The 22,870-nt window shown below is 39.0% G+C and overlaps 1 protein-coding gene across 16 annotated transcripts in view; it reads left to right on the top strand.

Moving 5' to 3' along the window:
- The first annotated feature begins 381 nt into the window (after positions 1–381).
- Positions 382–22,870, top strand: part of LOC134534298 (spectrin beta chain) — a 137,319-nt gene continuing 114,830 nt past the window's right edge. For 3 of the 16 annotated variants that reach the window (XM_063372649.1, XM_063372646.1, XM_063372648.1), the window contains exons 1-2: positions 383–593; positions 17,408–17,450. The gene's annotated coding sequence lies outside the window, so the exon portion shown is untranslated. Of the gene's footprint in view, positions 606–17,407; positions 17,451–22,870 lie in introns of all 16 variants that reach the window. The other 13 variants (XM_063372642.1, XM_063372647.1, XM_063372652.1 and 10 more) reach the window with 9 other exon arrangements.

The raw sequence follows: 22,870 nt of genomic DNA on the forward strand, positions 1-22,870 counted from the left end.
TAACCATTTCTGAGTATTTTATAAAATAAAAAACATTTATGTGGAAGTAGATATATAAAAATTAAAAGTAGGCCTACAATATAAAAATTTCACATGTAGATTAGATTTAAAACGGTTGAGCGCTTTACTATGGAATTTTACTACAGTAACGAACCCTAAATTTACGGAGTAGTTAGTTACGAAGTAAAATTAAACTACCGTCAACCACGCCCACTTTCATTACGTGCTTCATTCAAGACACGCAGAAGTCAACGATGACATCATCGATTTAAATTTGAAGTATCTATCCGCACATGTATTAATTTAAACATTAAAGTAAGCACTTAATTCGTATACAGTGTCGCACGCAGTAAATTGTTTTATAAATTATAAGAAAATTTTACTTTAAGCTGAGCGACTAAGCAAAATGGCGTGCACGAGGAACTATTTCTACGCGGATGTGTAAACACTTTCTGCAGGAAACACAACAGCGGTCGGGATCGGGGTGGATGAGAGAGATCTGAGGTCGAGGCAAATCAGAATTTGGCGAAAGTGTATTTGGTGTTTTTTCCGTGGATTGTGCGCGAAGGAAAAGAATACGTATTTTCTTGTCGGTGAGTTTTAAAGTACGTGTGTGACATTGTTTGGTATGATGTACTTAAAATGGCCGGCTAGCTTGCCAAATTAGGGCTCCCCTAGTTTACGATAAATTTAGATTTTTGATTTTACACCCGTTTAATCACTTAATCAAATCTTATTCTGCAGTTTGATTACTTGGGCGAGTTTAAATTCTACTTTTTTTTTTTCTGGAGATGGTTTGGAAATTCTTTGGACTGTCAATTACTACGGTTAACAATAACTACAAATATAATAATTTGCTATTAATGGAATGAGCTATATTTTTTTTTTTTAAATTTTATTTGAGTTACTTACTCATCGATATTTTGCAGCTTGAAAGTGGTAGTGTTAACTACAATCACATGCTGTGTTAAGAAAATGTCATGTTCTCATTTGACGATGACCTGAGTGAAATTTCACCTGATCGTTATTTGAGTTAAATCGGCAACAATTCAAAACTGCTCATTGTATTAAAGCGGGATACAATTACATATATGCCTATTAGTTATTGGGTAATTATATAATGAGATTGGCAAGAATGTTAGTACAGCGAGGGGAGTGGCACATTGCACCATTTATTTTTGAACTAATGTCACGTTCTTTTGATTAGCTGTTAGCTATTAAAGATAAATGTAGAATCGTCTGTGAACTGGGCTTATGTCTACAAAATAAGTTGTCATATTACTGTGGTGCAGTATTTAAAATTGTATGATGTTTTTTAGAACATTTCTTGTCTGTTATTTTGGTAGGCCTACTTATACTCAACATAATTTAAATTATTTTTATTATATTTTTTTAATTTTCTAATGGGAACCTTTTATCGGTAGAATTGTATCTGATAATCTGAAGCTCTATGAAATTGTGAGACCAAAGAACATTAATTTACAGATTTGAGCGGTAACAGTGACATTATATGAGAATTTAAGATTAAGAAGTAATGCAAGGCTGCTTTCAAAATTAAATCAATATTATCCATTACAATCCAAGTACGTCAGACACTGTACAGTTTTTCTTGTGAAGGAAATGTTTGACATCTTTTGAGCTCAATTTTTTTTTTAAGTAGCTAACCTCTTTTAATTAATTCAACTTAAGTGAATTGCACGCCTAACCCAGCCTCAAATTGTTAGTCATAGGAGGTGACTTCTAACCTAGACTGGAATATATTTTCAGAGGTTATCAATAATCTTAGTGCTTTACTGTGCTATTTGAAAATAATATGCTGCACATTAATTAGATTTAAATAACTTTCATTGCACACAAATTCCAGAAGATTAAATAGTGTATTTAATGTGTTTGTTTATGCTTACAATAATATCTGCTGTTGAATGAAAGGTTTTAATAGTCCCATCACATTAACATGTGCATTTTTTGACAGATTGGTGTAATGCATTATGCTGTCATTCCTCACAAATAATTCCATTAAAGGAAATAAATATTTACTTTGGTTTTCAAGGAAGTGGGCTATCCAAACATTTGGGTACCTACCCTCCCGATTTTTTTTAATGATTTGGCACACTATAGTTTTTATTTCAAAATTCCTTTTAACACTCGGTTAATATTACACTCCAAATAATCTGCTCTTAAAACGTGGGAACTAACATTTTTTTTAGCTGCTAATACCTAGATGTATATTACTGTTTTGGCATATTACACAATATTATTTGAAACTATCTCCCTGGTGTATTATAGTGCGTGGCGTGATTTGCGAGCATATGTTTTATGGCTCTCCTGGTAAAGTGCTGATATAGGTACTTGTATAGCTCTGGCAAATTTTTTCTTCAAGTCCTAAGAACTTAAGATCCAAGGGTTCATCCTTCAGTTTCTTATTTCAAAAACATTGAAATACTGATTAGAAAAAAAACCTAAATTCTAGCCCTCTAGGTAGCCTTTTTAGAGCAGTTTAGCTTATCAACAGATACATTATTTTTCTGTTAAATTCTCTTTGTGCACTCACTTGTAAAGACCTTATGTTTATTTGCACATTATGCTTAACCGTGACTTTGATAAAGAAATTTTGGTGGCTCTTCAGTCACTTCTGTGCAGTGTGCGGCAGTGGGAAAGTGGCACGGCACTTTTTAGCCGCGTTAGAACCGTCGCAAGCAATTGGCACGTGTCCCTGCAGCAGTGGGCCTTGTTCTCCTCTCCGTGTTGAAAGAACCACTCATTGTCCATTTGCGAGGTGTAAGCAGTGCAAACTCATGAGCGTTTCCCTAGAGCCCGGTATTGTGCGCTCTGCGATGATTCCACATCTCAACAGAACTAGGTTTGGTTGGTGTGGTTTGTTTATAGTCAAGATTTAGATGAATAGAAATTGTAAAATAAAAAGTCTCAAAATGAATGTCTTTACTGTTTCCTGAAAGTTAGCATCTGAATAATAAGTAAAATTAGTTCATTCTATTGATATTTAATTCATTGCAAATATGCATTAGATACGACTTTAATCAGTGATGATTGGTATGTAAACTTTGTATTATAGATATGCTACTAGGCAGGAATGCAAATATGTAGTGCTTAGGGTTAATGGACACAAGTCACCTCTGATGAAAAGGTGCTTATATGTTGGATCATTCGTATATTTTGGCTTAAATGCAGGTAATAGCAGAAAACTATAATATACCTACACAAAGTTTTCCATAAAACATGGTTTTTATGGTCATGCTTGTGCAAGTACAAGAGCCCCCCCCCCCCCCCCCCCCCCCTCAGTGAGGTACTACTTAGTTTCTGGGAAAGGGGGGGGGGGGGGGGGTTCAGGCCCCCTGCTCCCCGGGATGTACCACCGTGTGTAGACTTCAGTTTCATATTTAGTTTTATAATTGTACCTATTAAATTGAGATTGTTGTTAACATGTGGTTTGTAAATAGAGAAGTCTTGGGGAGAAATCAATATGTAGAAATTTTGGTACTGTAACTTCTTGTACATCAAAATTTTGCATTTGGAAAATTTTACTCCAGGTTCTATTTGATCTGCTGGAGCTGGTATGTTGCAAATTGTGTGAGAATCAAAAGTAAAGAGTTTTTTTTTTCTTGAGGAAGAAGTCGACCTCGTAATTCCCAATTTTATAAATGGTAACTTGAGAGAATTCTCATTGGGGCTGAATTTAACAGGTGAGAAAATTTTGTTAAATGCACACTTTTAGAGTGAGCAATTATTTTTGCAGTGGAAATTTTGTTTGATTAGGTATGTGTAGACCACTTTTTTTCAATTCTTTTTTAGCCAAAACTGTTAGTATTGTGCTGTCTGTAGTCAAGAATACTGAAACAGGTCAGAAATTTCTGTAGGCCAAACCAAATGTCAAGTATATTTTTCGTTAAAAAAAAAAATCATTTTGTTTGTACTCCCTTTCACCCCTCACCACAATAAAAAAAACTTTGGTGTATAGGTAGGTATATTGCACTATGATATAAATTTTAAAAACTTGAACAAGCTTGTTTTAGTTGCTGTCTGTTAGGAAGGATAATTCGTTTTCACCAGTAGATGTGAATGAAGCAGCTTTGTATTAGAACTGTTGGCAGATGAGTGCTGTTAGGTTGGCACTGCCCCAGGTGTACTCTTGCTCGTTTTTGTCGCTGAAGTTTACTGTGCACAGTAACTTCTGCACTAGGAACACTCTTCAGGGTATGGTTTACTGTGGCTGCACAAGAATAATTATCAAACTTAATTTGAACGTCCCTGAGTGGATTGTGTTTCGCAGCTCACAGACGCCCACTGAATCTGCCAGAGTCGTGTCGTGTCTTGGCGAGGTTGCCGTTTGCCGAACTCCCTCCGGTGGCAGCGAGGATGTGGCTGCTCCCCACGCAAGTTCAGTGACACAGCCAATTAGCACGTCCTCTTTTCTGCCTTCCCCGTCGCAGCATCCTTCCCACACTCAGCCGGCGACAGGCGTTAGCAAATACCAGACCAAGGCCGTGTTCCAGAGCAGTGCCGTCAGCTGTTCCGTAATACAGTTCTACATGAAGACGTTGGACCCCCTGGATAAGAGATTGGGGAGACTCATTTACTTCAAATGCCTTATTTATATCCTGTTGATATTTCTACGATAATTATTTTAATTTTACCCACTTCTTTTGCATAAAAGTTTTTTTTAATAGTAGTTGGTAAATTTATTTTTTAAGTATTGTATTTATTGATAGTCATTGCAAAATAGGAACATGCTTTTTAAAATAGTGACATACTATTTGTACCCTAAGGCTCTCTCTCATGCAGAGTTTATTTTGTTGTCATTACGCTTGGTTACAGTTTGTGGAAATTTATTCTGATAGTTCTCTTGCATAAGTTGTAGTCTCAAATTTTCTCATCAGATATTAACTGAACAGTATTTGTGAGCTGTTGAAGATCACACAAGTATTCATTACTATGAGCACTTTGTATAATTTTTTACCATTATTATAGATTATCTTTAATAAATACCTGAGAAAATTTGAGGTGAAACACAAAATACAAGAGCCCTCGGATAGTAGTAATGACAAGAAAATGAAATAACCAACTTAGTAAGTGTGAACCAGCATTTAGACACGGGTTAAGCCACAATATATTTTTGTTACGGAAGGATGGCATGTTAACAATTCAATCGTAATAATTTTTTCGAGTATTATAAATATTAGGTAGGAAAATGTTTTGCAAGGAAATGTGAGTTGGTAGGGAATGGTTTGACATCAGGTTTACTTTTTAATATGTGCAGAATTAATTTATAAAAATTATAATAATGTAACATCACAGAAGGGACAGGAAAAAAGATATCTGTTCTCCATTCAATGTGAAATTGCATTTTTTACCTCTGAATAGAACACAATTTTAACAAGGCTCTCAGGTATGTACATCATTTTACATTCAACTAATTTTTATAGTTTGCTAAGCCCCGCTGCATCCAAAAATTTACTCAATTTGTTTGGTGAAAAAAGTCTTTAACAAGTTTTCCAATAATCTCAACACTTTTCCTTGGCAAATGAGGTAATGCCTTTTTCACTCAAACAGTTGCTTTATGTATAGCACTTGAGAAAGAAGTTAATGATCTGTGCAGTTTTGTTGTCTTATTTTCTTCTGTGCATCCTTTTTACTTTCTCATTCATATTTTCTTAATTTAAAATACCTAAAAATTTTGTTTGCTATTCTCTCTTTAATTTTTCCTTTCTTAATCTCTATGCCAAATTTATCTTTCTCTTTCTGAAAGTATCTTCTGCCACTTTCTGCATTCCTTTATCTGTTGGAGCACCTGTCTTGCCCATGTTTACTACAAACATAACCAATCACTTGTAAATTTATAAAAATGTTAGTTAAAGCAAGTTTTCCATTGTTTAAAGATTGTGTAAGTACATTACCAGACAGAATTGTAAGCATATAACAAAACCTCATTTTTAAAATATATGTTTAAAGATTATAAATGCAATTGGTTTACCAATTATTTTTAATATGAATAGTATATTCTTTAAAATGTGAAATGACAGGAAAGTTATCTTACCACATTTAACAAATTTGCTTCATAACAAGTATCTTCTGAGACTTAGTATTCAACTTCCAGCCTTCAGTAATAAAAATGGAGGGAAAATATTGTGTGATAAAAAATAGGAGGGAACAGGAAATTTGGTTGGACTTTTCTATCTGTGACAAAAAATAACATTCCATGACAGTTTGTAGGGCATGCAAACCAGTCACAAATAAGGTATGGAAAACATTTGGTGGCATTCCTCTGAGGAACATTCCAAGCAAGAAGTTGGTCTTGGCACCCATGGGTTGGTGTGCCATTGCATGATTCAACTAAACTGCAGGCAGTGCAGAGCATGTACCTTTTTCAATGTGGAAGAAATAATAAGAGCTTATAAGGGGAAAATATAGTTTGTGAAAGTGTAGCACAATTCAAAGATAGTAGAAACTATGACTGTTCTAATAACCTCGACATTGAATTAGAAATTAATAATATTGAACGGATCTTGATTACTGGTTCTGATGTAAATAAGCCATCAAGTATAATACTTAAAAAAAAAAAATCTGATCCCAACATTAGTGAACAAATGAAGGAACAATTTATTAGTAGCCCAAACAGTACTCAAATTATTGAAAAAATTTCTTGCCAGAAATTGCGAATCTCTTCCTTCACCATCAAAAAATCCTATCTCTGATGAGATTTGTGTGAACACATTCACTGGCCTGAAATTGGAAATGGATCTAAAAAAATAATAATAGAACCAATTCCAATGAAAAGGAAGATGCCGTTTGCAATTATTTTAAAGAAGTGGCAAGAACTAAGTGATGCAGAGCGAAATGAAAAAAAAAAGTGAAGATTAAGGAAAGATGTCACGAAAGAGGAGTGAGAATATAAAAAGAAAATAGTAAACCAAAGTATAAATCAGGTAAGTCATCAGAAGATACAGATTTAATTTCCTTACATATTCAGATGACAGCATTGATAATTTATAACAAAACAAATATCAGATTCAGAATTTAAAAATGAGACTCAGGCAACCTCTTTCCTTTTTGTGGAAAAAAATCCTTTGTGGTAGTATACTATGAGAACAATTTTCCAGGCATGGTCTTGCACAAAATAGAGAGAAAATTGGAAGTAAACACATACAGTGTATGGCACTCAAGGTCTTAACTGGAAAAGACCTGAACATGAAGACAAGCTGTACTATATTTACAATAAAGTTGAATTAATCACATTTCCACAGTTTTTATTTGCTACATCCTCTGTCATCAGTAGTATTCACTGTTTTAGGAATTAAAAACATTTAGGGAAAAAATTATATAATTCTTATTATCTTCAGTGTAGCCTTATTTATTGTTGTAGATTGATTTATTTTATAGTAATTTTTTTTGTTGCTCATAAACTCATAGTTAAAACCAAAGTCATACACAAAGCATTCATTTACTGTTACGTGTATGTTCATTTACCAGTATTAAGAGTAGGCTATTTTAACATGACCATTTTTTAACTTTACCTTATAAAACTAATTGTAAGTCTATTTTTCCACAGCATTACTTTTGAACCATTTTCAATGGCATGTCAGTATTTAAATATAATTCTTTAACACTTGGTAGTTTCTCGCCGGCCAGCATACCCTGTTTAGTTAGTGTAAGTGCTGGCGCAGTTTTGTCCCAACGAACTGCTTTTGAAGGGGCACTCGCAGTTGCCTTGCCGTGTCGATGGCATTCCGTCGCTGCTTCATCGCACCGGGACCCAGCTCTGCCACGATAGCTCTGCCCCGTAGTAGTGGTTTTACTCTTTCGGCTGGGGCTCAACCAACTGATAATACCTACTGCTTTTTTAAAACCTATTTTGTAACTCGTACTCACCATTTGTTGATTAATGCTCATATATATGTAAGGAGGGACGGACCAGTGATTTCATTTCGGATTTCACTTTGCGCGCTGTTTGTTTTCAAATTCTTTCTTTTTGTTGGTGGGAATCAGGGGCGCAAATCTTTAGTTCGTGAGGGGGGGGGGGGAGGGTGTACAGTGCTTGCATGTTGTATACTGTCCATATTTTGGCATGCATGCAATAAGAAGAAAACTTTTAAAAAGAGAGAGATTTTTTTCCATAAGACATAGTTTGGACATCAAACGCGTTTCTCAGTTATGCTTTTGCTAATTAGTTTTCGAGCTTAATTTCAGGCTCCCCCCCCCCCCCCTTTTTTTTTCCCCCCATTATTTTAGAAGTTTTTTTTAAGAACATCTCTACACAGAAGTAAGAAAATAATTTTTCTGATTTTTAATGCTTCTTAGTGTTTCTCTGGTGAATCGATTTACTAATCGATTGTTGAAGCGCCGGTAGCAGTCTGGCCGCGCGCGGGGGCGTCGACCCATCGATCCCGGCCGCGACCTGGGCGCCAGCCCTGTGCAGGGCGCTTTGACCCGGTTCCCGCGCCAGAGCGGGCCGTCCAACCTCGGAAACATAACAACCTAGCAGAGTTCCCTCGGGAAACCCGTTCTACGAGGGAAGCCTTCTTTTCACAGACGAGAGAGCCAAACGCCCGATCGTGCATTTCGTTTTTTTTTTTTTTTTTTCATTGTAAAAGGTTAGGTTAGCTACATTATAAATACTTTAAAACGTTGTGGACGGTTGATTTGGTTAGGATAGCTACATTAAAGATACTGTGAAATCATGTAAACGGTTTCCTAGCCCTGGATAGCTACATATTAAAAAAGTTATTTGCTAAGCAACCATGACATGATTTTACAGTATTTTTAATGTAGCTATACTTACCTAATATAACCAAACATCCACAATGTTTTAAAGTATTTATAATGCAGCTAACCTATCCTAATCGACCGCAACATTTAATGCCACGCCGATTTATACAATGAGGTAGAACGAAAAAAATAAATAAAGTGAGCATGAACTTCGGGTGTGGCTCTCTCGTCTGTGAAATGGAGGCTTCCCTCTAAGAGTGAGGCAGACTGTGGGAAGGCACGAGTGAACTGGGTCGCGGCTCGCCGCCAGGTGTCAGGGCGGTCGATAGCTCGCACTGCGCCACCCACAGCTGTCGAGGAACCTCCCGGCTCCCACCCCTCCTTCTCACCCTCCCCACCGCGATTACTGTAGAAATTACAGGCTTGTATATCCACTCGAAAACAGATATCAGTTGAAAGCTAATGTATTGTAGCCTACATCATCTGTATAAACCTACTCCAGTCATATTTTATTACGTCATAAAAGAAATTATGGCACGGTAAAAAAAAAATGTAGATCCTTGAGACTACCCATGACATGTCACAATCGACTGCAGAGAAATCGAAATTGAGGGGACTGAACCAGTTTCCGATCAGCTAGAGAACGCGTTTGTAAACATAAAATGTTCGAACTATTTTGAAAAAAAATATTTTTTTATGCAATTACATAAAATATTTCTCAGTGCATCAGCTGAATTTTTACACAAAGTACCATAAAATTTAAACATAATTTAACATTTAATATGTTTAAATTATGTGTGTAAAGTCTGACATAATATAATTATAATATTTTCTCATTTTCAATCCCTGGGCTAAGATGGAGAGCTAGGAACAGAAATACGCCGTATTGGCTTCAAGAGTTTTTCGTTCATATTAATTAATATTGAAAATTTGTCTTCGTTAATGCAAGTATGGCACATTGAGATGTTTGATAAGCTTTAAAATAGTGTCTGTCGACAGTAGCATTTCAGTTGTAATCATTTTCAAAGTTCAGTTAAATATTAAACACCAATGACTATCCAGGGAAAGTTATGTTCTTACGAAGCCAAATTTCCAATATTTAACTATAATACATGATTATGACATAAAATCTCCTTAAAATTAATATGGCATCCTTTGTCATATCTCTCGCCCTTAAGGGAGTTTAGGCCTCTCAATCTTGCAATTGCAGATACTTTGATACCACTTGCAATAAAGCTTCCACACAATTTTTTGTTTGTTTGACATGGCATAGGTTTATTTTTGGCTTTTTTGTCGGAAGTCAACACTTGCGAACTGGCGTGATTATCGTGTTATTGTAGTCCCCTGCGTGAAATAAGTTATTTTTCTCGAGGCGCTTACAAACCTGCAACAATGTATATAGCAGGTCTGGGAGATATGATTTATGTATTGACATGCAAAGAATTGGTTTGAAGAGTTCAAAATTAGAATCATAGCAAAAAAGATGGAAAAAAATCCAAAATGGCGGAGCCTCATTACCCTTAATTGGCTCTCCGTAAAGCAGTTGGTCGTTCCGTTGGGGGACGCACCACAACGCCGAAATGCCAAATTGACCACAACGCCGACAGCTAGAAAACTGCTGTGTACCACAACGCCGAAATACACTAACGCCGAAAAATGTCATTGCAGGACTGCCACAATGGTTAGACTAGGTTAGGCTAAGTTAGGTTATATTACGCTAGGTTAGGTTAGGGTTGATTGTGGTATTTCGGCGTTAAGGTACATTTAAGAAACACACACATATTCATTCAGTTGTTATTTCGGCGTTGTGGTACACAGCAGTTTTCTAGCTGTCGGCGTTGTGGTCAATTTTGACACTCGGCGTTGTGGTAACGACCCTAGTTGGTCGTTCCGTTGCAACGGCGTCTTTGCGAGCTGCGTCGCGACGGACGAATGACTGCAGCTGAGTCATCGTGCCGCGGGAACCGGTCCAGCCAGCCTCTGCCTCGTCTCCGCTCCTCTCCGTGACTGCCGCTAGGGCGAGCAAGGGACCGTTCTGTTGATTCTTTGTCGAGAAGACGGCCAAATTTGAAAATACCTCTCCTAGTGTGCTGTCTCTACGTACTTATTGTTGATATTGAATTTGTGTAGTTGTCTTGAAGGAAATTCAGAAGTCTGATTTGCTGGAATGCACTATACAGTCCGTTCCAGCTGATGTGAACTCACGATCAAAACTTGCAACAATTCACGCCCGTAGCTGAACTAACCTGCCCAGTTGAATTCTTAGCTAGCCGATTTCGGTGTTATATAAAAATAATTTCTAAACTGAGACTATAGAAGTTATGCTGTGTGTCTCCCTTACCCATAAAGGAAGAATTTCCACCATCATTGGACGCACCCTTCGCAAAATAAACGCGTGTGTTTGCAGCATGATGGTGCGCCGCCTCATTTTACTGGATGGCGCAAGCTCACCACATGAGCGTTTTCATGGCAGATGGGTCGGCCGTGATGGTCCGACACCATGGCGACCATTTAGAGTTGGGTGAGATATCCCGTATTCGAGACAGAAGTGGAAACAAGACATCAAATTATCTAGAGACGTACACTGGGCACCTCTGTACTGACAATACACGCAATAGGTGTTATAGCAAAAAATTATTCAATATAAATTGTTAAATTATCCATTATATTATCTGCTGTCAACTATAATTAACTTTTTTTTAAAGAAATTTGAATCACCAAGTATATGGTTATTTCTCATAATATTGTATAAGGAGAAAAAAAAAATTTAAAGACTATACTTTTGTCATGATTACCGTAATCGTAATGTTGTGAATCATGTATGTACTTGTAGCACCAGTTTGCGCCGCCAGGGAGCTGTTGTAAGGACCTCTCCTGAGTCAGTCTGCCGAGTGACGTCACTCGAAAACTACGAGTGTGATTTGTCTGGCAGTTCCGTGTGTGTGTGTGTGTCTTTAGTGCACCGGCGATACGTCAAAAAAATGAAAGCGCGTCTGTGAAGTTCGGTTTTTTTACTGGGCAAGAACGCAACGGAAACTTCTCAGCCGTACGTTCTTGAGAATCAGTTGTTTTTTTTTCGTGTTACGAGTGCACTATGCACACACACAGGGGAAGCTAAAAAATAGTTGGTTTAATCTACGAACTCCTACAAAACTGTTCTGTTCACAATCGGACGTGGAGAGGCCGCGAGTGAAGTGTCACGTGATGGAAACATCCAAACTCGCGCAGTACGTCTCGTAGACGCCCTCTGAAGAAGCGAGCACGTGCAGTGTCTCGTGACGTCAGCGGCCACGTGTGGCGTCGGTTCCTGTAGCCCGGTGACGTCAGCATCGCCACGTGTCGTTAGAAGTGCGTGATTCACCCGCAGGTGTAGTTGCACACCTCTCACGCCTTTTCTCGCGGCGTCTCCCCATATGGTGGGGAATAACAATATCAATCAGGTTTAAGTGGGAGAAATAGAAGCCGATTTATGCCATGTTAGCATCGACTCATTATCATTTTTGAACAGTACATTTTAAGAGAAGTACAACCACCAACGATGTGTGTGTTGACAGTACTATTATAGTTGTAGTTATTCCCAAAATGTAATTCCATACTTAATTGTAAACGCCAGTGACTTCACATGCACTCCTATAAATTATACACAGTGCTAACGAAGTCATATGTTGAAAATTAAATCCTGTGAAATTGTTGTCAGAATACAAAAGTTGAAACAAAGTTGGCGTCTTCCTTTCAATCCATATTCTTTGATCACTTATTTAAATTTTGTATTGTGTGGGCGTTTTGTGTTGAGCCCATGATCAAGTAATCACCGCAAACATTGATTGGCTTTATTTGATTTTAGAATATTATTTATGTTACTGTGGATTAACAGTGTGTTTACAGGTCACGGAAGTCAAAATGTAAACTGGAAGTAACTAAATTTTTAATTGCCAACAACCTTTTGCTAACTTGCGTTTTGATTCTTGGAGCATCACTTAGGTTTATGGTCTCACATTAAATGTAAATAGTTAGAGCTTGCCCTTAGATTTGTGACAATTATCTCTGAAAATATTTTTAAGCTTTGTATCAAAAAACCTTCACTCATTCAAATAGCATATATTCGTCGTATGATTATTTTTTCTTATATTTATGTGATATATATTAAACGGTTGTAGTATAAAAAATAGTACGCAGATTTTGTTTAATGGTTCTGAAAAAGTTGTGAATTTGGTTCACCGGATATTTATAGACACCGTGATTCAAATTAGAGACGTCGTAAGTCAAGGATGTTGTTCATTACAGCCCACACTGCAGTCAAGATGTGAAGTGGGGAGTATTGCCTCGCCCAATCACGGGTGTTGGCAGATTGTTTAATTGAAGTGTCTCGTGTGGGGGGCTAGGTAACGAGCATAGAAAGGGGGAAGGGGTGACAGCGCCATGTTAAATATAAGCCTGGGTGCCTGCCATCTCGCCGCTGACGCACGACACTTTCAGGGGAATGCTTACGCCCTCACCATCCCCTCCCCAACCAACTCTGAAAAATGTCAGGTTCGCCATGACGGTCCCTTGTGTTTTTTTTTCGTTTAATATCTTTGCCGTTCAGTATTTCGAAGTGACAAGTGGATTTCTTAGCTCGCATTTCTACGTTTATGTCCGTCTAAATGTAAACTCAAGTTGTGGCAACCCTGGACTCGAATTACATACGGCCTGTTTTCTAATCCCTTTCCGGCCATCTTGATTTCCGTTTTACAATGACGTTAAGATAGTTAAAATATAAAAGATGCTAACCGTTTAGCACCCTAGCTTTCTCACAGAAATTAATACTAACGTTACAAATGTTATATAATACTTACAAGTCGCAAATGGTGTTTGCGAGCTGCTGTTCATACTCTCGTTGCCGGAAAGACTGATTCTCTTGTTTTGTTGGTCAGTGCAGGGTTGCCAACTGGCGGCCGGCAACTACGCTTCTAAAATAACATTTCTTTCTTAGCTGTTATTACGTGGCAATTTTTTTTCAATTGGCAAAATTGATGTCAAGGTACAGTTATCCTATAAAAATACTCGAATTTTTCGTACGCATGACATTAATTAAAAAGGCACAATAAAAATTACGCATGAAAGGATTATGCGTATGCACGTGTGATACTGCTATTAAAATATAAATCATATAGGTAACTAAAATGTATTACAAAATAAGTCTGTTCTTTAGTAAACTAGCTTGACTTTTCAGGTCTGAGAAATGAACGCAGAGCGAAAAGTTCCATTTGTTTCTTAGATAATATCCGTGAAAGCCAGCAGTTAGCTTACAATATGTTGTTACTGATGAAACAGGGATATAAGATTGTAGTATGAGATTTTTTTTTTTACAGTTACAAACTTAGTTTGGTTATCCAGTGTGTTTGGAACTAGATTGAATAAATACAGGCAATGTTTGTGCTCTTGATTATATATTTTGTAATAATGATACTGGTTGGATAGTTACAAAAAAATTGGTTGTCTGTAAAGTCGATTTACGGACGATAGTTTAACGTGACAACGTCATAACAAAACATTGATGAAATGATTGCATAGTTTTATGAATAAAATTGAATCATTTTTATTGAATTATCACTATTTTGTATGGATACAATGAATGAGTGAAATGAAATCTACAATTTAATTGATAAATTTATTTTTATTTGCACTCTTTAATTCAAATATGTTTATTACTTTAACGAAGAGATTATTTTAACTATAACTTTTATACATTTTTGCTATTTAACTTCTTCCTATCTGTGTTATTCTGTTAAGGATAGGACGATGATAGGAAAAGTAGGAAACAAATGGGAGCGTTTCAAGTTTAATGTGCCTCGAAAAAGTCAAATCGATGGTTGTTCCAATCGAGTGGAAGAGAGAGATATATGCGGCGCAAGCGTACAATGAGCGTAACGGGACACAACGTAACGGGTCAATGTGCGTAAAGGGACACTTTTTCGTGCGTGCAGCCGGCGTTCATCAATTTATTAGACGTCACGTCAAAAAAAATATATATATATATATAAAATTATTTGACGGACGTTATTTCCGTGATGGTTTCGACACGCTTTATTAAAGAACTAGTTTACTTGGATGGTCGCGCAGCTCACCTTAAATGGGTTTGGGGGGGGGGGGGGGGTGGTTCGGCCGCGGGGATGTGCGGGGGAACGTGACGTAACGCCTCGTAGTGACGGCAGAGAGCCGCTATTACACGGTGGCGTCAGCGGCCGGGGCCAGTCCGCGCGCATCGAGGCGGGGGCAGAAACCAGTTTTCTCTTCTTCGTAAACAATGGCGTGCCGTCGGAAGAGTTGTATCATTCCTTTCTTCGACACTTCACGTGACACTTAATGTTTTAGTCGTTAAAACAAAAAAAGAATAATTTGTTACGCCAAAATAATTAAAATTTACTTTTTTTTTTTTTTGGTGTGAAACATCTCAGCTCCCGGTATGGAACGGTATGGTGCCATCTGCGTAGGGAAACTTTATAGTATTAATTGTTGGTTAATTTTAGCAAGTTGGGCGGTATTTTAATAGAATTTCCCTGTCGAGAATCAAGTCCAGAGCCGGCGTGGTTTAGTTTTTTTTTTTCTTCTTTCAAGTCTTTTTTTTTTCGCTTTGATCTGAGCCGTAGTATTATATAGTTTATGATTTCCTTCCGCTAATAAAATGCTTCAATAGTTGACGTAGCTCCTACCACAACGAATCCTAGCGGCGGTTGCGGAAACTACGTGAGATTCGCGTCCGGAAATGTAGTTGAAAACACAATTTGCATATATTGCGCTCGGCATTATTTAAAGAGTTTTACGTTAAAATTTCGTGCCTGAGGCTCGAGTTTGGTATCTGAAGTGTATTTGCGACATGAGAACACATGAATTTGCTAGTTACCGAGGTTATATGTTACACATCTCTGGCGAGTACTGGGAGACTCGCTTGACATTTTTTTTTTTAAATTGAGATAGTTAATTAGCAATTATCAATTAATGTAACGAGGTAACCAAGATCGGTCCACAAGCCAGATCCTTCCTGCCGAGATCGGTCCACAAGGAGCTCGCCGCTGTCGGGTGGGAATGCGGGTTGTCTCTCTCCATCGATTCCAACCGCGGCCCAGCTGTGTTAGGGGCCGTCGAGGGCTGGAGGAGGGGGGGAGGGGGAGGCGTCGTGGCGCCGCGCCGCTGCCACGTCCGCCAATCAATAGCCGCGGCTCTCGACTGGCATTTCCCTTACTCGCTCCACCCTCTGTGCCCTTGTGGTGGCTCGCCACTCGAGTCCAGCACCAAGTCCTGAGGCCAACAATGCATAATGTGTAGAGGCACGGTTATACCTTTGAATATATATACTGTATAGAAGTCGCGAGTGGATGGGATTTACTCTACGTTTTTCAGGAGCGTATGATGAGCAGCTTGGGAACTTCACCGCTGCAGTGCGCTGCCGTAACATCCTGTATCGTCTTAGTTGTTATTTACACGTTAGAGCGCAGCACTGTCGCCCGCTGTCATTCCCCGCACCCCTCATCCATCATTCACTGCAGCCCGAGGTCGTTCAACGAGAGGGGGAAGGGGTGTTTGAAGAGTTCGACACTTGTCCGCTAGGGACCACCACAAGTCGATGCCCTAGAGATGGTGGCGATTGCGGCGGTGAATTAACCAACTACCTCAAAACCGTATTAGAAATTTTAACCTGGGCTGGCGACTTCTATACAGTATATATATTCAAAGGTAACACCGAAATTCAGCAAAATTCACCTTGATTACCTCATTTAAGCCTTTGATTTGTATGATTTATTTCATAAATATTTATCTCTCTCCTTAACCTAAAATGTTAGGTAATAAGTAAAAAAAATTTTTTAGTGTTTTTATATAGTAAATGAAAGCTGTATATAGCTTGGGTAAAGGCCTGCATAGAAACACTACAAGGGAATGATCACGTATGATGATTTAGGGTTTTTTTACATTGTATATTTTTTTATTGATTATTGCACGTTTTGTTTGCAGTTTCTTTTGGTAACTCCTTATCAGTGTATGTAATATTGTTTTATGTAAATATTTCAAGAATCTTAGCACCAATGTTTGAAGCAATTAACCATTGTAATAGTGTACGATATTTACTTATCATTACATGTGTTTTAATTATTAATGATTAGACATAAATCTCTTTTAATAATGAAATTAGCTTTTTTCGTAACACCATAAAATCTTGGCTCTAATAGTGTGCAATGTAGAGGCAAGTGTAATTTTGATACGTGCTGTCTGTTTTTATTACAATTGTCTCGCTATTACATAAACCTCTGAATGCTGTTCGGCGAGAGCCTAGGTGCAGTCGCGGCTGGAAAATGAGGGAAGCCTAAGATGTACATCAAGTTCTGTCCCTGCCCGAACACGCCCGAGTATTCAACATCGGCCAACCTCGGGTTCATTTATATATATTTATATTTCTCTGTTTATTTTAATGTAGCTATCCTACTAACCTAACTAAACCGTCCATAGTGTTTAAAAGTGTTTTAATGTAGCTAACCTAACCGACCACTTTTAATATTTGAATTCATTTTTCCTGCGCAAAAATAAAACAAATCCTGAAGTTGGCCGAAGGTGAATATTCGGGCGTGTTCGGGCAGGGACAGAACTTGATGTACATCTTAGACTTATCGGAACAATGAGATCTGTTGGAGTGAATGAAGTGTTGGTGTTGCAGGTTGCTAGCTGCCCTCAGTCCAGCGTGGGGCCCCTCTAGTGCGGTGAGTACTCTTGCTTGTAGCTCGTGTCACGCCCCGCCATCTTGGATGCTTTTAAAACTGGTCACTGCAGCTTGCGACTTTTTTTTGACGTGATAACGTCTTATAAATCGATGAACGCCGGCTGCACGCACGAAAAATTGTCACGTTCCGCCTGAGCCGATCGTGCAAGAACCGGCCAACCATAGTGCGAGAAAATCTTCTATAACATCAAACAGGTTAAGGCGGGCTTTTTAACTAATCTTTCGTGATTATATTTAAACAAATTATTTAAATTAAATTTGCAAAAACTGTAAATAGTATTTTCATCAATGTTTTCTTATGACGTTATCACGTAAAATTATCGTCCGTAAACCGACTTTACAGACAACCCCCCCCCCCCCCCCCTTTTTTTTCCTTCAAATTCCAACTCGACGAGCTACAACACCTGCATGGAGTCCTTGTTTAAGATAACATTTGTGGCCATGCGTATCGTATTTTTGATTCGACTGACCCTGCTGTCGTAAAGCAATCCGTATTTCCCCGACGACGATAACAGCACACTAATGCCAATAATTAGGACAGATATTTCCTTGTAGAAATGACTACAAAAATCTCATCAATCCCAGATGGGGGAGTGGTTGTGTTTCCTCTTTTAAGACGTAATCAGGTTGGGCGAGATTCGGTTTTGACCCCGTGTCTTCTGGAATGTGGGGGATTTCAATATCCTCTAAAACGAAAGCAGTGAAAATAAATTACACCGTGAAAAATTGAATTTTGTTATACTATTGTGATTTTTTAGTCTTGTTGCATAGATGGAGGGTAAGTAATCAGTTGAACGCCCCTACTGGAAGTATCGCCGTCGGAGGAAACAAGCGAGACTCGCATGCAGGACTCGGTCCGCACGGCGACGAGACAGCGAAGGGTCGCTACCACAACGCCGAAATACCACAACGCCGAAATACCATAACGCCGAATGTCAAAATTGACCACAACGCCGACAGCTAAAAAACTGCTGTGTACCACCAACGCCGAAATAACAACTGAATGAATTTGTGTGTGTTTCTTAAATGTTCCTTAACGCCGAAATACCACAATCAAACCTAACCTTGCCTTACCTAACCTAACCTAGCGTAATATAACCTAACCTAACTTAACCTAGCCTATCCTAGCCTAGCCTAACCTATCCTGGTCTAACCTAGTCTAACCTAACCTAACCTTTGTGGCAGTCCTGCAATGACATTTTTCGGCGTTTTGGTAATTTGGCGTTGTGGTACACAGCAGTTTTCTAGCTGTCGGCGTTGTGGTCAATTTGGAATTTCGGCTTTGTTGTATTTCGGCGTTGTGGTCAATTTGGCATTTCGGCGTTGTGGTGCGTCCCCGACAGCGAACGCAGGCGCGACGAGGGAGAAACATGGCGGACGTCGCCGGAGCTCGGGCGGCCTCGGGACGAGAATCGGGGCCGTGTTTGGTCTTGTCCCCTCTTTGTGAAGCAGGGAATGTGCGGACGATCGCACAATAAGGACCTCGTCAGGGGGTGGGGTGAGGGGTCGAGGGGGGGGGGAAGGAAGACACTTACGTAACCTCGTTGGAGGAGTTGCTGAGTGCACAGTCATTGTGTCTGGGAGCAGCAGGTGCCATTAGCGTCGCCCCCGGGTCTGCAGACGTGGAAGGCGGGGGTCTGGAGAAAGCAGCGGTTCCCATCAGCCCCGGCGAGTGGCTTGTTAGGACCGTTTGACAAATGACCTCGTCTGCTCCTCTTGTCACGTGGGCGGCTGCGGAGACGACGGGAAATGACTGTGGACAGTCTTGGTCCTTCGGTAGAAGATCCTATAAGGGGGGGAGGGGGGGGGAATCCAAGAGTTATGACAGGCCTTTGAGAAGTGTCAGGTTGCATATCTCGCTAGATGGCGCGGTCCTGGTTCGTTCTCCTGCGGGTCAGTGCGGGAATATTCGCCAATGGGAAGCGTGGAGGGTTCCCCTCTCCTCAGTTTCCCTACTGCCCGTATCCTAATAATTAACCTAATTTCTTTTTAACATTGTGAGTTAATTTTTTTTTAATTACGACGTTGTAATGCTGTGTAATAATGACGACGCTGTGCGTTAACTTAATCTTAATAGTTTTCAAAATAACCCACGCTACAAACTAACCGCGAACTACCAATTGCACGAGCCAAACATTGCTTGTTCGAGCTCGGACGATAGAGGGTGCATGGAAACAAACTGGCACGAGTCAAGTCCGAAGGAATAACCACAGTTTAGATCGGTGCTACCAGTTACAGTTAGCGTAGTTATTTGGACTTGAGCGTGTTACGAAAGAAAGGAAATAATATCTTATATCTTAGTGGTTTTAAAGTTCAAGTTTTGTTCGAAACGGAATTCTTATAAACACCTGTTCATATCGCGGTTAAATTAAACGGGCACTTGCAATCAGTACAGGTAGAAACACACCAAGAAACTGAAATTTTTCGTTTTATCATTGCTCTGACGTCACCATACTCTGCCAAGACACCGCACTGCAGCATGCAGAAGGCGCAGAACATTCCAGACTTTATTTTCGAGCAAGAGCAACACACGTTATAACTGTTATATATTATCCGGATGACAGTACAATAATTTGGTACCTTCGACCTGATCTGATGATGGATCCAGGTGGATAGTGGAACTATTCAATTGCTACTATTAAAACCCTTTTTATTCCATTACAGACAAAAGCGCATATTTTAAGACTATAATTTATGAACTTTTTAGTAACTGATAAAAGCGTGTTTTTTGTTTTTTTAGTTTTACAAACTATATTTTTTGCTTATTAGCGCTATGGTTTGTTATGTTAACCAATTGCTAGCCAGAGCGACTTAAGCTGTTCAGGAGACACACCTCCATGGTACGTACGAATACCTTCAGATCCTGTCTCTTTGCTTGTGTAGTAACTAATTATTGTGCGATCGCGCAAATATGAACGTTTTTAAGAAATACATCCTTAGAAATAGAAATCTCTGCCGGAATTTTCCGCAAGTGGTGGAGCGCAGTGGCATAGCCAGGATTTGTGTATGGGGGTGTTAAGAAGCATGGCCCCCCCCCCCCCCCCCGTATTAAAGCGGGGGGTCCGGGGGTCCTCCCTCGGGAAAATTTGGATTTTAAGGTGTAAAATAGTGCTATTTTAGCAGTTTTCGGTTCTTAAATTTAAATATTGTAATGCTAACAATTTTATTAATTTTAATATGAAATTTGTTTGAGTGATGAATAAGAAATTAATTAAAGATTTGTTGCTAGGGGGGGGGGGGTTGAACACCTAATGATTCAATTTTATTCATAAAAGTATGCAATCATTTCGTCAATGTTTTGTTATGACGTCACGTTAAACTATCGTCCGTAAACCGACTTCACAGTCAACCAATTTATTTATTTTTTTACACTCGTGATGTGTTTGCTGCTCTGCTCGTGATCTGATCTGTGCAGGTGTCGAAGAAACACGTTATCAGCACTAGTTATCGGCGTGAAACCTTTCAGCTGTGGCTACTCAGCCTGTTCATGTGTTGATTCAGTATCTAAGGAATAAATACATTTTGTTTTTTGATCCAATATATGTATTAAATTAAATGTCAGAAATGCGGGTTAGAAATATTTGCTCATGCATTAGGCTACAAGTTACTCGCCATTAATGCCCTACTTGTGAAAGCGCGTTGAAGAGGTGGGGGGGGGGGGGGCTATATTATAGACGTTTATCAATCGCTATACGTGTCGATGCGTTTTCTCGCTTTCTGTGTCTAAAATCATACACAGCCATTTTTGCGCTGTTGCAAAATAATTCTACGAAAACATGATTTCGTGCAATACAACATGCAGAACGAAGTAATGAATGGCACCCTGCTTTAGAGGATATAAATAAATCAGCATAAAGTGTGCACAAACTTTGTACCTATGTTCTTCAACATTGTTTTGGAAAAGTCCAGTATTTCTCTTGCTGTGTTCCAAGAATATAATTTGGCTACTAGTATCATGGGAATTCTGTTGTTAAACATGCAACGTTTCATAATATGATATATTTTGTTTTAAAAATTTAAAATGGAGACAACGGGGTTTTCGCTATCATTTTAAAGTATGAACATTGGTGTAAAAAAAATGTGCAAAGTAGCAGAGGGATGATTTGCCTCCTGTTAAGGGGCGCCTTGCGCCTACACTGTCATAAATTACAGTAAATATACCGACTATAAACGAAAAATTTAACTTAAAGTAAGAGTTCTTCGTAATTTGAAATACCTGAGTCTTCGGAGAAACCACAGTATTTCGTATTTCAAGTTGTATGTTTTGTTCTAAACAAAGGTACACACACGTGGACAGGAGAGTTTTCTTGCTGTAGACTCGACCAGTTTTGAATGTTATGTTAATATGCCAAGAATGTTCCTTTGAATTCATTTTCAAAGTAGGCGAACTCAAGTGTCCGTAGATTTATGAAACGAGCGTTCTTCGTAGAGAAGCCTAAGATGTACATCAAGTTCTGTCCCTGCCCGAACGCGCCCGAATATTCACCTTCGGCCAACCTCGGGATTTGTTTTATTTTTGCGCAGGAAAAATTAATTCAAATATTAAAAGTGGTAGGTTAGGTTAGCTACATTAAAACACTTTAAAACACTATGGACTGTTAATTAGGTTAGTATAGATACATTAAAATAAACAGAGAAATATAAATATATATATAAATAAACCCGAGGTTGGCCGAAGGTGAATATTCGGGCGTGTTCGGGCAGGGACAGAACTAGATGTACATCTTGGGCTTCCCTTCTTCGTAAGTTGAAGGTGAAAAGTGCCAGAAGCACGGTAGAGGCGACGTTGCGCGCGGTGCCCCAGTCAGAGTCGCCCTTATCGCCACGCCGGCCGGGCCGCGCTGCCCTGCGCCAGGTCTGCGGACCGTCGCGGATGTTTGGACGGATCGATGCCTCGTGCCGCCCCCCCCCCCCCCCCCCCCCCCCCTTCCTCCACCTGGCAGGAAGCTGCCGTCCACACTTCCCTGCAGCTGCTCTGGCCGGCGTTACTGCGAGCAAGCCCTTTTCAACAAACAAACAGCTATATGACTTGATGTAAGCTTTTGGACATAGGCCATTGCTAAGCACTTTTCCTGTAGAGGAAAACTAAAAAATACCCAAAAGACAAAAAACACAAATTAAGCAAAAAATTGCTGTTAACAGCTGTTTTGTGCTGTCGTCATTTGTGTTTTTTTTTTTTTTCGTTCTCTTAGTCCATTTTTCTTTGTTTTTCTTCGTTTGTTGGCAATATTCCTGTTGTGGAATATTATGTGGTGTTATATCCTGTTGACAACAGAAATTTTTTGTTTAATTTGTGTTTTTTGTCTTTTGGGTATTTTTTTAGTTTTCTTCTACAGAAAAAGTGCTTAGAAATGGCGTAGTTCCAAAAGCTTACATCAAGTCATGCACTCCCATTGCACA

Source organism: Bacillus rossius, chromosome 7, assembly GCF_032445375.1.
Source record: "Bacillus rossius redtenbacheri isolate Brsri chromosome 7, Brsri_v3, whole genome shotgun sequence".
Lineage (NCBI taxonomy): Eukaryota > Metazoa > Arthropoda > Insecta > Phasmatodea > Bacillidae > Bacillus > Bacillus rossius.